The 11,271-nt window shown below is 44.1% G+C and overlaps 1 pseudogene; it reads right to left on the bottom strand.

Annotated features, from left to right (window-relative positions):
• Positions 1–876: 876 nt before the first annotated feature.
• Positions 877–11,069, bottom strand: LOC139373575 (serine incorporator 1-like; annotated as a pseudogene).
• Positions 11,070–11,271: the final 202 nt, after the last annotated feature.

The following is an 11,271-nucleotide window of genomic DNA, read 5'->3' on the forward strand; positions in this document are numbered from 1 at the left end:
TTTCTTTATTTAACTAAGCAAGTCAGTTAAGAACAAATTCTCATTTACAATGACGGCATACACCGGCCAAACCCGGATGACACTGGGCCAATTGTGCGCCGCCCTATGGGACTCCCAATCACGGCCGGTTGTGATACAGCCTGGATTCAAACCAGGGTGTCTGTAGTGACACCTCTAGCACTGAGATGCAGTGCCTTAGATTCGGGATCCCGAGTGCTAGAGATATACATTGTTTTGCACGGGCTGCATCCACCGCATCCGTGAATGGCAGCCTTCCACATCTGCGATGGAAGGTAGCTGAGCTACAGCGTGTTTGTCAGACCATGAGACACCCCGAAAATCGGTCTTCTCACGAAAACGTCAGTAGCATCTGAACAGCATGGCCTACAAAACTAATATGACCACTATGGGAAGAGGAATCTCATGAACACGACCCCAACAAGCATCACGAGACTCGTCTGAAGTCGGTACTGCCAACTTCTGTCTGTAGCGTCCAAACTGTTTGGACTACACACTAATATGACTCCTCGGTGGAAAGGTGACTCTCGTACACGTCATTTGTTTTGCTTGAGTGCGCTTACAAGCCTCGTCTGAAAGTAGCCCGGTACCAGTACATAAAAAAAAATCATATGGACATATGGAAGTGGTTTAGTGCCAAAACATGTTTGGTTAAAGCTGCGATATGTCATTTTTTGGGCGACCCGACCAAATTCACATAGAAATGTGTGTTATAGATCTGTAACTCATTTAAAGCAAGTCTAAGAAGCAGTATACCTGTTCTATGCTTCCTGTTCTTAAGTTTTGTTTTTGTGTCTTACCTTCGGTTTTGGACACCAGCGTCAAACAGCGGAAAATACAATATTTTTGGTTATGAAAAATATATTTCACAGTGGTTTAGATAGTACAATGATTCTCTACACTATAATATATTTCACAGTGGTTTAGATAGTACAATGATTCTCTACACAATAATATATTTCACAGTGGTTTAGATAGTACAATGATTCTCTACACTATAATATATTTCACAGTGGTTTAGATAGTACAATGATTCGCTACACTATACTTGCTTGTTGTCACAAACTGAAATTAGGCGAACTATTCGTATTTTAGCAACCAGAAAATGGCAGTACAATTTCTGCATCTTTAAAAAAATATATATTTTTTTGTTTGTTTTTGTTTTCTGGGCTTATGTCTCTCAGAAATATGAGACACTTTAAAAAACAAACTTCCTATTAATTTATTACTACCTTATGAATCTATTATTCAATCCATTTCTATGGGCTAATAGCACTAAGGCCCAATTCAATGTTTCATAAAATAATGTGCGTGTGATATATTTATATAATACCTAAAGGGGTCCTAATATTCAAGTCGATAAATTATCCTCGGTATGAAAATCTTTTTTTTTAAATCCATATGTCAGCTTAATAGAACCCCTCCGCAGGCTTAGACCCTTAAGGATTAAGGTTGGTGTTAAGGTTAGCTAGCATGCTAAGTAGTTGCAAATTATAAAATTAAGTAACAATACCAAACATAACATATACTAATTTAAGTGTCCCCGATTTTCTTTTACTACGTTACGTCTAGTCAATGAGACCAGCCTGAAATAAAAAATAAGACATGACAATGGTCCCTTCCTTCAAGTAGCACAATTCAAAAAAACATTCCAAATAGTATAAATCAAAACATGCCAAACAGTTAAGTCCCTCAGCAAATCTGAAAAGACACCCACCCTCTTCCTACTTGGGAACTTAGCCCTGGATGGAATGTATGTCTTTAGTTGAAGTCTCGGTTAGAGAGGATGAGAGGAGCTACTAGGGTCCAGAGGTAGAAAGCCAGGCCTATCCAACTAGAGCCAATCTTCACCCACACAGCTGGCAAACAGCTCTGCATGGCCTGGTATTCTGCGTCAGGTCTGGGGAGAGATCAGGACCAATCCAATCAAATCACATTTTGTTTACCATCAGAAAAACGCATAGTAGACCATGTGCGATGGATGGAAAATTGGGTCTTCGGAGTACCATAAGACTTTTATCCTGTTGACCTAAAGCCCAGGCATTAGCTTGGGGAGCTGACGCAAGGTCTAGAACATCAATCACCTCCGTTACACCTGTACACATCCCTACTCCTCTATCCCCTCAGACATAATCAAAGAAAACAGAGCTACTTACTGGTACCAGTTGGTGAGTGTCATCATGATGTAGAGGGAGGCCAGGCACAGGCTGAAGTGGAAGAAGGCGTAAGAGTAGATGACCCCCTCTTCCTTGTTGTCCACGGCCCGTCTGACCCCGTCCTCCCCCGTGGCCGCCTTGTGGTCGTCTGCAGCCAGACCCTGGTCCTCCTCTGTCTGCTTCAGCCTGTTCACCTGGGTGTTAGATAAACAGATGCTGCAGGGGAGGAGGGAAAGAGCAGGAAACCCACCAGAAAAAAAGGGAAGTGATGATGTGGACAGGCTCGAATAGTCAGGATTTAATTTGAAACATAGCTCTGAACCAGTGTCTCAAATCCAGTCCTGAGGATCCACCGGCTTGCACGTTTACTCTAGCTCAGTACTTCAATCAGGTGTCTATTCTACTGTATTTTAGTCTATGCCGGTCCAACATTGCTCGTCCAAATATTTATATATTCTTAATTCCTTTAGATGTGTGTATTGTTGTGAAATCGTTAGATATTACTGCACTGTTGGAAATAGAAACACAAGCATTTCACTACACCCACAATAACATCTGCTAAACATGTATACGTGACCAATAACATTTGATTAGTCTCTGGTCTGCTACAAAGAGTGCCCGGTCCTGTGGGTCCCCAGGATTGGCGTGAACCCTACTCTAGGTTGCAACTTCATACCTGGCGTAGAGAGTGCAGAAGAGGAAGATGACCAGTCCTATGATGCCCTGTGCATTCCACCACTGGACCCCTTGCCCTGGGGCAGTTGTAGGGGTGGAGGTGTTGTGTACCAGACTCAGCAGGCTGGGGTTACACTTGCGGTCTGTAGGGAAAGAGGTATAATATTGTCATTCTGATGAAGGCCATTGAAAAAACTAAATGTTATGCTTTTAACATAAAGAAAACTACAAATGATCAGCTTTTAATTATGAGCTAGTCACATCTATTTGATTTACTTCTTCTCTTGTGATTCTTGGCTGCAACTCATCTCATGTTGGATGACGTGATCACTGATCATCTTTTGGGTAAAATATGCTTCGTCACATATACATTTGTTGTTCCAGACTTCCCATCAAGTGATTTCCATGAGTCAGTATGCAGCTATGTGAGTCATAGTTACATCAGGTCATCTTTAATGCATGACCTGAACCATGACTCTTAACCAATGACTGAACAGGGGCATCGGCAGGGTCATGACGAGACTTACTGGGGTTGTTGGTCATGGCGGACCATGTGACATACATGGTGTAGAGGGAGATGAAGGACGCTTGGAGCAGGCCTGACCTGGGACTCCTGGGGAACAATACATAAATTAACACAAAACATCAGTGTCTAACTTTTGTTCAACTACATTCACATGAACAAATAGTTCACTGTGTCATTGTTTAACATTTTGAGGATCTTCAAAATTGCAAACATTGCTAATATTGTCACCCCTGAATGAACTTCAGGATGTGTATGCATTTCAAAGAAAGAGGAACAAGACTGAAACAGCCTGCAAAGAAACACTGTACTCAACTGCAGGAACTTTCAACAGTGTGCTGGTATCAATCTTTCTTACGAGACTGAAACCTCACCTGAACTTTGGGCAGGATGGCAACGATGGAGACGATGATGCAGAAGATGAAGTTGAGGCTGATGAAGACCTTGTGTTCAGTGCAGTCGTCTCCCGTGGTGTAATAGACAGAGAAGGCCAGGACATAGTGCAGCACTGTGAAGGAGAGCTGTGGGGAAACAGAAGAATACATCCCATTACGGATGTTAGAAAACGTCTTTCCATTACCACTAGGTGAAAACCAGGATAAGGGTAAATTCATTAAATTACACTGAAATTCCTATTTTCTTCAGGAAATTTCAGTTTAATTCCAGAAAAGACTGAATAAATGAGTTACAATACAACTTTTTAAATCAGTAGACTTAATTAATGATCAGTACCTGAGAACCAGCACTTGCCATTTCCCTCCTCAGCGTTCTCCAGCCAGGACTGGTACCAGATGTGAGCAAAGTCCACGAGCAGGATCAGTTGGATGATGATGAAGAAGGAACCCACCATGCCAAAGTAGAGCCACACTTGAACACACAGCGAGTTTGTTAAAAGACAAAATGTGCAAGGTGTGTTTAATTGACTACAAGTTCTTGGCAGTGGCAATGCGTCACGTGGGCCATTCTGTTATTTAATGGTCACAACAATATCAGTTAGCAAACATTTTAATAGTATGAAACAAATTGCTTGATCTAAGAAAGCATATGTGCTGACCAACTGGCAGGTGTCTTCACTGATATTTTCAACATGTCCCTGATTGAGTCTGTAATACCACATGTTTCAACCAGACCACCATAGTCCCTGTGCCCAAGAACATGAAGGCAACCTGCCGAAATGACTAAAGACCCGTAGCACTAAGTCCGTAGCCATGAAGTGATTTGAAAGGCTGGTAATGGCTCACAACACCATTATCTCAGAAACACTAGACCCACTCCAATTTGCATACCGCCCAAACAGATCCACAGATGATGCAATCTATTGCACTCCACTGCTCTTTCCCACCTGGACAAAAGGAACACCCATGTGAGAATGCTATTCATTGACTACAGCTCAGCGTTCAACACCATAGTGCCCTCAAATCTCATCACTAAGCTAAGGATCCTGGGACTAAACACCTCCTTCTGCAACTGGATCCTGGACTTCCTGACGGGCCGTCCCAAGGTGGTGAGGGTAGGTAGCAACACATCTGCACGCTGATCCTCAACACTGGAGCCCCTCAGGGGTGCATGCTCAGTCCCCTCCTGTACTCCCTGTTCACCCACAACTGCATGGCAAGGCACGAATCCAAAACCATCATTAAGTTTGCAGACGTCAACAGTGTTAGGCCTGATCACAGACAACGTTGAGACAGCCTATAGGGAGGTCAGAGACCCCCATTTTCATCGACGAGGCTGTAGTGGAGCAGGTTGAGAGCTTCAAGTTCCTTGGTGTCCAAGTCACCAACAAACTAGAATGGTCCAAACACACCAAGACAGTTGTGAAGAGGGCACAACAAACACAACACAGGAAACTAAAGATTTGGCAATGGTTTTCAGATCCTCAAAAGGTTTGACAGCTGCAACATCGAGAGCATCCTGACTGGTTGCATCACTGCCTGGTATGGCAACTTCTCGCCCTCCGACCGCAAGGCACTACAGAGGGTAGTACGTACGGCCCAGTACATCACTGGGGCTAAGCTGCCTGCCATCCAGGACCTCTACACCAAGCGGTGTCAGAGGAAGGCCCTAAAAATTGTCAAGACCTCAGCCACCCCAGTCATAGACTGTTCTCTGCACTACCGCATGGCAAGCAGTACCGGAGTGCCAAGTCTAGGACAAAAAGGCTTCTCAACAGTTTTTTCCCCCAAAGCCATAAGACTCCTGAAAAGGTAATCAAATGGCTACCCGGACTATCTGCATTATTTGCACTGTTGGTTAGTAAGCATTTCACTGTAAGGTCTACACCGGCTGTATTTGGCGCATGTGACAAATAAACTTTGATTTGGTCGCTTTCCCATTCCATTGTTGTTTTGGTACATTTTTGTTGAGTAAGGCAGCTTGGTGTCAACTGTGGTGGAGGGGTAGACGGAAAGTACAGAGCACAGGTGTCGTTAATCTTCTCTGTTTGCTCTGAGGGTGCGTCACCGCAGCACCTGCTGAGCTAGCCAGCAAAAGCCCCTAATTGGTGCTCCATTGATTTACAGTAGCCGTGCCCGCCCAAGAAGGCTCATGGTCATTGGGCACAGTCCTATGCCCGGTAACTTTGATTGAACTGATGTGTCAACTTCATAGCTAGCTAGTTGTTTACCACGTCTTCAAGCTAGGTAGCTTAGCTAGCTGAAACATGTCGACTACCTTCGCTATCTCCTAGCAAATGATTTTGAAACTTAACATTATAAAAAAACATGTAGAGAAAATGTCTCAGTGCCCATTAGCCAGCTACACTATAAAATATGTCCATCCATTAAAATAAAGCAAGCTGGAAAAGAAGATTCAAATGGAGTGGTTGGTGGTGGATCATGAAGCAGTGGCTAACATCACTTTTGAGGTAGGTTAGCTATAATACCCTATAGGCTACATGTCTTATTGTTGATGTCTGATGGCAGACTAATACCCATGGAACCACATGTACAAGAAGGGTTAGTTTAAATACCTTTGATGGAACTGTAAAGGTGCAATAGATGAAGCAAGGGAATAGTGTTATAACGTCGTATATCGTTAACAGGGCACCATTTGTATCAGGCAGCCGGAGTCGCGATATTGCAAACCAATTACTAGCTAGTTTACTCGACTACCATGGCCTTCCGTGCAATATAACCTAAAGATATGGGAAGTAGCTGTAAACCAAACCATAAACCAAATGTTATGTGTGTGGCTCAACACTCAACACACTATCTGGGATTGGATATTAGTGCATTTGTAACCGATGTGAAATGGATAGCTAGTTAGCAGGATGCGCGCTAATAGCATTTCAATCGGTGACGTCACTCGCTTTGAGACCTTGAAGTAGTTGTTCCCCTTGCTCTGCAAGGGCCGGGCTTTTGTGGAGCGACGGGTTCGGCTGTTGTCGATGTGTGCAGAGGGTCCCTGGTTCCAGCCCAGGTAGGGGCGAGGAGAGGGACAGAAGCAATTGTAGCCAGTGTAGTGTACTGGTTTCAATGCATTTGAGCTTTGGTGAATTTTTTTGCCCACCAATATTTAAATGTTAAAAATCGCCACTGGTTATTGGGGTTTAGAGAAAAATATTTTTATAAAAAACATGAGCTGGCGCACACCCAGAGAAAATTATTTAATGTAGAGGTGCTGATCTTTCTGCCTGGGTTGGCGCCCCCCCTTGGGTTGTGCCGTGGCGGAGATCTTTGTGGGCTATACTCGGCCTTGTCTCAGGATGGTAAGTTGGTGGTTGAAGATATCCCTCTAGTGGTGTGGGGGCTGTGCTTTGGCAAAGTGGGTGGGGTTATATCCTTCCTGTTTGGCCCTGTCCGGGGGTTATCATCGGATGGGGCCACAGTGTCTCCTGAACCCTCCTGTCTCAGCCTCCAGTATTTATGCTGCAGTAGTTTGTGTGTTGGGGGGCTAGGGTCAGTTTGTTATATCTGGAGTACTTCTCCTGTCTTATCCGGTGTCCTGTGTAAATTTAAGTATGCTCTCTCTAATTCTCTCTTTCCTTCTCTCTCTCGGAGGACCTGAGCCCTAGGAGCATGCCTCAGGACTACCTGGCATGATGACTCCTTGCTGTCCCCAGTCCACCTGGCCGTGCTGCTGCTCCAGTTTCAACTGTTCTGCCTGCGGCTATGGAACCCTGACCTGTTCACCGGACATGCTACCTGTCCCAGACCTGCTGTTTTCAACTCTCCAAAGACAGCAGGAGCGGTAGAGATACTCTTAATGATCGGCTATGAAAAGCCAACTGACATTTACTCCTGAGGTGCAGACCTGTTGCACCCTCTACAACTACTGTGATTATTATTATTTGGCCATGCTGGTCATTTATGAACATTTGAACATCTTGGCCATGTTCTGTTATAATCTCCACCCGACACAGCCAGACGAGGACTGGCCACCCCTCAGAGCCTGGTTCCTCTCTAGGTTTTGGCCTTTCTAGGGAGTTTTTCCTAGCCACCGTGCTTCTACACCTGCATTGCTTGCTGTTTGGGGTTTTAGGCTGGGTTTCTGTACAGCATTTTGAGATATCAGCCGATGTACGAAGGGCTATATAAACACATTTGATTTGATTAACAGTGAATAAACTGTAAGCTATAAAAACAAAGGAGAGTTGCACACTCCATATGAATAATCTCCCAGTAATTTATTGGGTAAAAAACAACCAATGTTGCAGCATCACTGTGCCTTCTTCAGGGTGAAGAAAATATGTAATATCGTAGTAATGGTGTATACCTGTGTTGAATGTCCCGTCAGGAATGAAGAAGGCTCCTACAGTTATCCCCAACAAGGAACTTGAAGAACCAGTATCTGAGAGGACAAAGGCACAAGCACTCATTCAATAAAATCACCTCATACAAAAACAGGTCCTGTGTCTGTGCGCCATAAAAAAAAATAATAGACTGGTCATATTTTTGGGCAGTATCATCCTTTAAAAAAACCTTCTGTATGTAAAATAGTGTAAAATCTTCCAATAAAATTTGGAAAGTAAATAAATGTGACTCTGGATGACAACATGTGGTTGTTTCCAACATTAGTGCTTTTTTCCTAAAGTTAAAGCTCATGACACTAATGAGTATTGGGATACTGGTTTTATCCTAGCCCTAATATTTTATGCTGGTATGTAAATTATATGAGAATTATGTTCTCCGGGTACATAACCCAATTTAATTATATTACTCTGAGTCTGCAGACCAGAATGTGTAAGGTCCTGGTCGAATGAAACAGACAGAGGCCCAGCTAAAATAGTCAAAAAGGTTTATTCACGGGAACATTCTAAAGTCAAGAATACAAAACAATTCATTTTACACTGACTTCTCACACCCACACAAACATGTCCTGCTACGCACACACTGTCTGTCTCACTACCCAGCCGACAGAGATAGCGACCTTGTCCTTGAGACGTACTCCCCGTTCTCTCCCAAATCTCTAGTCAGGTCGACACCAAGCTCAGACAGTCTGTGTTTAAAATACCATAAAGACATATTGTTTTACCCTAATTCTGACTAGGACTACACATTTATTGATTATGATTTTAGACATACTAATCAATTCCATACAATTATATGTTTCAGGGCGGAATATTCTAATCATTCAATTAACAGACAATTCTCACCCATCAATAAACAAATAAGAGTGTGGAGAATGTGGCACTGCCCTGGCCTGGCCAGCAGAGGGCAACATTGTGTCCCTGAAGATCACCATCCACTAGTATAAAAAGGTCAGCTACATACCTGTTCTGTAGGGAGGCTCGGGGGTCCTTGCTGCTGCAAACGCAGATCATGATGATGGAGAACAGGAAAAAGAAGCAGACCATGGCAAAGCACATGCGATACACAGACTTGTAGCCCACGATGACGTCACAGTTCACCTTGTTCTCCATGCCTGGCATGGGTATGGAGGTTCCACCCACACAGAACCCTGGTATCTGATAGATCAGTAAAGAAACAGTAGGAATAGAACCAACAACGTACATTGACGACAGCATCAAAACGTTTTCGTCAACCACTGGGCCATCTTCACCAGCTTGTGTGACCAACTGGGTTCGAACCAGGGTCTCCTGCGAACCACAATCCTGTTAACCCGCTGAGCTAAAGCCTTGGAATTAGTTCAGGGAGCGAACACAAACATGTAGGTCTCAGGCAACTCTACTCATCAAGCAACCAAGACCAGGGTTGTGTGGTGGTACCTTCCTGAGCTGAGTCTCCATGCCAGGTAGGATCATGATGACAAGAGACCAGGGTCCCCAGCAGCAGCAGGAAGGAGAAGGCCAGCCGGGACACAGTGGCGTTGTAGGTGGAGGGACAGCAGACAGGGAGCAGAGCCACACAGACACGATGCCTGGAGGAGGGAGGTGAGGGAGAGAGGGGATAAGAAATAGGACTGCACAGACAAGTTATTTTTGGTATGCCAGAGGGAGAAGGAATGAGGGGGCAGATGAGCGAATGTAGCAAACGCATGCATGGTGTGTGTGCACAACAAAAGTACTGTGTGCTACAGCCAGTTATTGTTACGGCAACCATCGTGTTTTCCAGCCAAACGAGCCCAGACAACTGAAGGTAGTCAGGCCAGTTACAATGACAAGGGCTGCCAGTCATACGGTTAGAGTACAGCAACGAACACAGCCCCCTGCCTGATGTGCCCTTTCTCAACATATAGCTTTACATGATTCCAGGTCTTCCCTCTCCTTGCCACCTCCTCAAATATGCATCGGTGGAGATCCAAGATCCCTTTCAGATGTGTTTTGAGAAGAACCAAGGATAGGATGGGAGGAATCGGGACAGATGAATTGAGAAAGAGACCCAGTACGTGTTGTATGCGGTCACAGAAGGTTCGTGCTCGACGGGAGGCATCACTCACTGCTCCTCTGATGAGTCAGGCAGATTGTCAAGTCAAGATACGATGTGTGAACTACTGAGACATAGGCCAGATCAGCCCAGAGACATGAAGCATAGTTTAGTCGAGCATAGGGAAGCCTATGATGCGGGAGCAGGGAAGGATCAGCCATCCTTCATTCAAGGATTGCAAGCTATGAAGACTGTATGCACCAGGGTAGCAGACCATGCACCAGGGTAGCAGACCATGCAACATGCAGGCGAGCAGCACTCATAAGCCTTGCCTCTGGAAGGTGTAACCGTTTAAATTGTCGGTTTTTTGCTGACCTGAGAATGTGGGACAAACTTCAATCGAAAGGGTCAATAGGTATATCACTCTAGGCATGGTAATTTGCGGTGTGTGCGTCCAAAAATTGAAGAAATTCACCTAATGGCTCGAGTAGGCCTAGAAAACCTTTTATTTCACATCATATTTATTTAACATGATCACTGAACTTGCCCGTAACACGGTATGAAATATGAAAGGGAATCATTTTAGTCGTGCAGCTAATTATGAAACTGATGACTTCTGCAAACAAGTGTCTGTTTTCCAAACGTAGGTATTTACGATCAACATAAAACACAGAATATACCTACGGGGAAAACAGAGGAATGTGTGTATTTACATACAAAGCCACAAACAAACGTCGTTGCGCTCTCTCACTCTTACAAAGTGAGCAAAACGACAAATAAAGAAGTTAAATAATTGATACTTACACAGCTGGCGATTGAACACGATGCAATACGCGCTCCCATTTTAGTTTAGAACGAAAAACCCCATCTTAAGTAAACGTAGAAAACACCCAAAAGTCAAGAAGTGTTAGACTTCAAACTTGGAAAAGTTGTTTCTTAAAATGTGTAGTTTCCTCCGACGTCAACCAACCAGCAACAGGGCGTGTCTGAAGAATCAGTTAAAACCCTGTTGTTCGTCCGTAACTTAACACCGTTTACGGTGATAGGTCCCTGGGTGTCTTCCATCCAACTTCTGGACTAATCAGCTGCTGATGCGTTGAATAATTGAATAATACAAAATAGGCTAGACTAC

The sequence above is a fragment of the Oncorhynchus clarkii genome, chromosome 18 (genome assembly GCF_045791955.1).
Source record: "Oncorhynchus clarkii lewisi isolate Uvic-CL-2024 chromosome 18, UVic_Ocla_1.0, whole genome shotgun sequence".
Classification (NCBI taxonomy): Eukaryota; Metazoa; Chordata; class Actinopteri; order Salmoniformes; family Salmonidae; genus Oncorhynchus; species Oncorhynchus clarkii.